Source organism: Chrysochloris asiatica, unplaced genomic scaffold (assembly GCF_000296735.1).
Source record: "Chrysochloris asiatica unplaced genomic scaffold, ChrAsi1.0 scaffold00180, whole genome shotgun sequence".
In the NCBI taxonomy this organism is placed as follows: domain Eukaryota; kingdom Metazoa; phylum Chordata; class Mammalia; order Afrosoricida; family Chrysochloridae; genus Chrysochloris; species Chrysochloris asiatica.
The window spans coordinates 3,163,004-3,169,617 of record NW_006408698.1 but is presented as its reverse complement, the minus strand read 5'-3'; positions in this window follow the sequence as shown (position 1 = coordinate 3,169,617).

Below are 6,614 nucleotides of genomic sequence, written 5' to 3'. Positions count from 1 at the left end.
GAGAAGAAAGAGGTCAAACACCCATTAATAATGGAAACATGGAGTGCACAAAATGAATCTAGGAAAATTGGAAGTTATGAGAAATGAAATGGAATGCATAAAGCTCCATATCCTAGGTATTAGTGAGTGGAAATAGGCCAGTATTTGCCATTTTGAATCTGACAATCAGCGTAGTGGTTACGAGTTGGGCTGCAAATCTCAAGGTCAGCAGTTCGAAACTACCAGCCGTTCCGTGGCAGAAAGATGAGGCATTCTGCTCCCATAAAGATTTACAGCCTAGGAAATACTGTGCAGGGTTACTATGAGTCAGAACCAACTCCACGGTACTTAACAACAACAACAACAACTATTCCAGAAACCACAAATTGAAAAAGAATGGTGTCACACTAATCATCAAAAATAGCATTTCAAGATCTATCTTGAAGTACTATGCTATTTGTGATAGGATAATATCCATACATCTACAAGGAAGGCCAGTTATTACCACTGTTATTGAAATTTATGCACCAACCACTAAAGCAAGTGATGATGAAATTTAAGTATTTTACTAACTTTGTCTGTCTGAAATAGATGAAACACGCAATCAAGACATATTGATCATCAATGGAGATTGGAATGGAAAATTTGAAAACAAAGAGGAAGAATCAGTAGTTGTAAAATATGTTCTCTAGCATTCTCTCAAATACATGGAAAGAATGCTGGAGATCACATTTGCAAAACCAACGACTTTTTCATTGAAAATGCATTATTTAAACAACATGGAGCTCACCAGATGGAATATACTAGAATGAAATGGACAACATCTGTGGGAAGAGAAAGTGGAGAAGCTTAATATCATCAGCTCAAACAGGTCAGAAGCCAACTGTGGAATAGACCATCAATTGCTCATATACATGTGATGGCTGAAGATAAAGAAAATTACAACAATTTCACGACAGCCAAAATATGATCTTGAGTATATCCAACGTGAATTTAGAGACCATGTCAAAAACAGATTTGATGCATTAATGATAGAAGACCAAATGTGAGATGGCATCAAAAACATCATACAAGAAAAAAACACAGTTTATATATATATTTTTTTTTGAAAGAAAGAAGAAAAAAAGACATCGATGGATGTGAAAAGAAACTCTGAAACTGGCTCTTGAGTGTGGTAAAGCTAAAATGAATGGAAAATCCTCATAATTGCATCAGTAAATAAAATCATGATAAATAAAAGATGGAAGTTGTCAAAGACTTCATTTTGCTTGGATCCACAATCAACACTTAATGGAAGCAGCACTTAAGAAATCAAACACTGCATTGCATAGGCAAATCTGCTACATGAGACCTCTTTAAAGTGTTCAAGAGCAAAGGAATCAGTTTGAGGATTAAGGTGTATATGACCCAATCCATGGTATTTTTAACTGCCTCATATGCTTGTGAAAGTTGGACAACGAATAAGGAAGACAGTAGGAGAACCTATACCTTTGAATTTCAGTGTTGGGGATGAATATTAAAAGTTCCATGGATTGCCAGAAGAACAAAAAATCTGTATTGTTAGAAGTGCAGCCAGAATGCGCCTTAGAAGCCAGGATAGTGAGACTACGTCTCTTATACTTTAGACATATTTTCAGAAGGAACCAGTCCCTGGTGGAGGACATAATGCTTGATAAAATGGAGGGTCAACAAAAAGAGGATGGCCATCAGTGAGATGAACTGACACAGTGGCAGAAACAATGGGCTCAAATGTAGCAACAATTGTGAAGATGGCACTTGACTGGGTGGTTTTTCATTCTGTTCTGCATAGGTTCACTATGAGTTGGAACTGATTCAGTGGCACCTAACAACAACAACAACAGCATGCTTATAATGACAAACTGAAGAGGAATAATGCCATATTCATCATCAAAAATAACATTGTAAGATCTATCCTAAAATGCATTGCTGTCTGTATAATAAGATAATATCTAGGTGGCTGGAAGGATGTCATTACTGACGTCAGATGATTAGTTGTGCATTATTGCCTGTATAAAGGCATTCTACTGAGTGGATCATAACAAGTTAAGAATATCACTGTGAAGAATAAGAATTCCCAAACAACTACTTATGCTCATGTGCAACCTGTACGTAGACCAAAAAGAAATTGTTTGAACAGAACAAGGGGATACTGAGTGGTTTAAAATTAGAAAATGTGTAGGTTGTATCCTTTCACCACACTTACTTAATTTGCATGCTGAGCAAATAATCTGGGAAGCTGGACTATAAGAAGAGTGTGGCATCAGGATTGAAGGAAGGCTCATCAACAACCTGTGATATGCAGATGACACAACCTTCCTTGTTAGAAGAGAAGAGGACTTGAAGCACTTACTGAAGAAGATTAAAAAACAGTCTTCAGAACACATTACACCTAAATGTAAAGATTACAAAAATCCTTACAGCTGGACAAATATGGAACATTATGAAAAACAGAGAAAATACTGAAGCTGTCAAGTATTTCATTTTACTTGGATCCACAATCAATGTTCAGGGAAGCAGCAGTCAAGAAATCAATTGATGTATTGCATTGGACGAATCTGCTGCAAAAGTCTTCTTTAAAGTGTTAAAGAGCAAAAATTTCACTTTGAAGACTAAGGTGCACCTTATCAAAGTCATTATATTTTTATTTGTCTCATATATATGCAAAAGCTGGATAATGATTAAGGAAGAGTGGAGGAGAATCAATACATTTGAATTATGGTGTTTGGGAGGTATATTGAATGCACTGTGGACTGCCAAAAGAACTAATAAATCTGTTTTGGATGAAGTACATCTGGAATTCTCCTTAGAAGTGAAGATAGTGAGACTTGCTTGGTTTTACATGCTTTGACCATGTTAAGAGGAAGGACCAGTCCCTGGAAATGATATAATCTTTGGTAAAGTGGAGGCTCAGACAAATAAAAAAAGACCCTCAATGGGATGGATTTATACATTGACTGCAACAATTGTCTCAAGCATAATAATTGTTGAGGATGGTGGACATAGGGTCCATATGAATTGGAATCGACAAGAGGGAACCTAACAGCAACAGTAGGAAAACCAGTTAAAACCACTATTATTCAAATTTATGTATGAATAACTGAAGTCAAATATGAATAAATTGAAGATTTTTACCAACTTCTGCATTCTGAAATTGATCAAACATGCAATCAAGGTGCATTGATAATTCATCATGATTGGAATATTAAAGTTGGAAACAAACAGGAAGGAGCAGTAATTGGAAAATATGGTCTTGGTAATAGAAATAATGATGGAGATAGGACTATATAACTTTGCAAGACTGATGACTTATTCCTAGTGAATACCTTTTCCAACAACAATAGTGGCTATCATACATATGGACTTTGCCAGATGGAATACACAGGAATCAAAAAATTGCATGTGTGGAAAGAGACGATGGAGAAGCTCATATGCTCATATGTAAGTTCAAGTTGAAGATGAATAAAAATTTTGAAAGTCCACAAGATTCAAAATACAACCTTTAGTATATCCCACCTGAGTTTAAAAATTATTTAACTAATCGATCTGATCCATTGAACACTAATATCTGGAGATGCAATACTGAAGGATTCTATGGGGAAAATATTGAATGATTCAGGAGGCATCAAAAAAGAAAAAAAAGTTAGGAGGAATACACAAAGTCCTCATACCAAAAATACTTGGTAGATGTTCAACTACTTCAGAAGGTAGCATATGATCAAGGATTGAAGGAAGAAGTCCAAGCTGGACTGAAGGTATTGCTGAATAGCAAAGCTCCACAAATTGACTGAATACCAATTGAACTGTTTCAACAACGCAGCACTTTTGTTGTTGTTGTCAGGTGCCATCGAGTCAGAACCGACTCATAGCGACCCCATGCACAGCAGAACGAAACAATGTCCGAACCTGGGCCAACCCACCACCGCTGCAACACTTGATGCCATCAATGATGCCACCTGGATGATCCATCTCGTTGGGGGTCTTCCTTTTTTTCTCTGACCCTCCATCTTACCCAGCATGACATCGTTCTCCAGCGACTGGTCCCTCCTGACAATATGTCCAAAGTATGAGAGACGAAGCTTAGCCATCCTGGCCTCCAAGGAGCACTCTGGCGGCACTTCTTCCAAAATAGATCTATTGGTTCTTTTGGCAGTCCATGGTACTTTTAGTATTCTCCTTCAACACCACAACTCAAAGACACCAATTCTTCTATGGTCTTCCTTATTCACTGTCCAGCTTCTGCATCCATATGAGGCTATTGCAGCACTGAAGGTGCTCAATTGTCTATGCCAAGAAATTTGTCCGTGTCTAAGCAGCTGGAAGAGAGTTATACTTGCAGTTTCCAAAGAAAGAAGACTCAACCAAATGTTGAAATTATCTAACAACATCATTAATATCTCATATTAATATTTTTGCTGAAGATCATTCAAAACAGTTGTATTATACATCAAAAAGGAACCAACAGAATTTCATGCTGAATTCAGAAGTTGTATAATGAGGAATATCATTGCTGATATCAGATGGATCTTGGCTAAAAGCAGAGAATACCAGAAAGATGTTTGTTGCTTTTAAGAGCCAGCAAGTCGGTTCTGACCCATAGCGACCTTGTATAACGTTTCAAGGAGAAGCTGCTGAGCTTGAACTGCCAACCTTGTGGTTCAAACTGACTTTGCAGTCCAGTGCATTAACCCACAGCACCACACCAGGACCCCAGAAAGATGTTTACCTGAGTTTTATTGCCTATGGAAAAGCATTGGACCATGTGACTCATAACAAACTATGGAGAGCAGTGTGAAGAATGGGCATTCCAGAACACTTAATTGTGTTCATGATGAACCTGAACATAGACAAAGAGGCAGTACATCGAAGAGAAAGAACATGGTCTACTAAATGGTTTAAAATCAGGGACTATGCATGTCTGTATTGCATCCTTTCACCATAGTTGTTTAATCTGTGTATTGAGCTAGTGGCCTGAAAAGCTAGATTACATAAATAAGAAAGCATCAGGATTGGAGGAAGACTCATTAACAACCTTCTGTGAAATGCACATGACACAACCTAGCTGGCTTAAAGCAAAGAGGATTTGAAATTCTTATGATGAAGGTTAAAGACTATAGTCTTCAGTATGAATTATACTTCAAAATAAATAAAACAAAAATCCTCTCAACTGGGCCAATAAATAATATTATGATAAATGGGGAAAATATTGAAGCAGTTAAGGATTTCATTTTAATCAGATTTAAAACTAATGCCTATATAAGCAGGAGTTGGGTGTCAAAGGATGTATTATTGCATTGGGTAAATTTGCTGCAAAATAGCTCTTTAAAGTGTTAAAAGATATTTTAACACTATTTTGAAGATAGGTGATGGCATTTTCAATTGCCTCATATGCATGGGAAAGCTGAATAATAAATAAAGAAGACCAAAGAAGCATTGAATGTTGACAAAGAATATTGAATGTGCCATGGACTGCCAGAAGAACGAATGAATCTATGCTGGAAGAAGTATAATCAGAATGCTTCTTGGAAGGGAAGATGGTAAGATGTCATTTCATGTACTTTGGGCAAATTATCAGTAAGGCTCAGTCCCTAAAGAAAAACTTCATGTTTGGTAAAGTAGAGGGTCAGTGAAAAAGGAAAATCCTTAAAAAAGATGTTTTGATACAGTGGCTGAAACAATGGGCTCAAAAACAGGAAGATTGAGGATGACACAAGACAAGGCAGTCTTTTTTGTTTTTTTTCCTTAAGATTTTAATATCATCATACAATTTATTGAAGTAGAAAGAACTTGAAAAATAATTTACTTCAAAACTTCAGCTAGTAAACTGAAACCATGGATCATAAAATATTGCTTATTTTTATTCTCTAAAGCATAATTTATCCCAATTATAAATTAGGAGGAATACATTGAAATCTCAAGAAAATAAACAGTATTTGCAATCAGCTGTACAGAAACCAGTTTCTTTACAAAGTCTTTACCAACTGTTATCTGACTATTCCAGAAAGAAGAATTTTCTTTCAAAATATTCTTCGAAAAATGTTTACTCAGGTTTCTAATTGCTTATATCTAACTTCATTTTAGGGTATTTACCAGTATAATTAAACCAACATACAATTTATTATTTTATAGTAACAGATTTTTTAAATTGGGCTTTTAAAAAGAGGTAGTTATAAATATATGTATGCTGGAATGACTAAGAATATAAAATGTTACATACATTACACACATTAATTAACAGTTATTTTCTTCTCACTGCCATAGATAAAACCACAATTTGTATTGCTTTTATCAAGTGTATGTTAAAATCTAGATAACCTCTAAAACTAAATCCTGTTATAAAGGATTTCTCAGTGTGGTCAAGTAAATGTCATGCTTAACATTAATGTATACTTGAAGACACACTAGTTTTTGACAAACATTAATATCTTCATTTTAGAAAGTGCTTTACAGAGGAACAGTCTGGCTTTCAGAGGAACTTGCAGTGAAGAATCCTGAGATGTTGTGATTAGTATGCATTGCTTTTGATTATTATGCATTGCTTATCTGGCTGGTATCGTGTCTACTGCATCATTTTTTGGGGTATAAAGCGTTTACTGCTAACAGATAAACCATTGTGA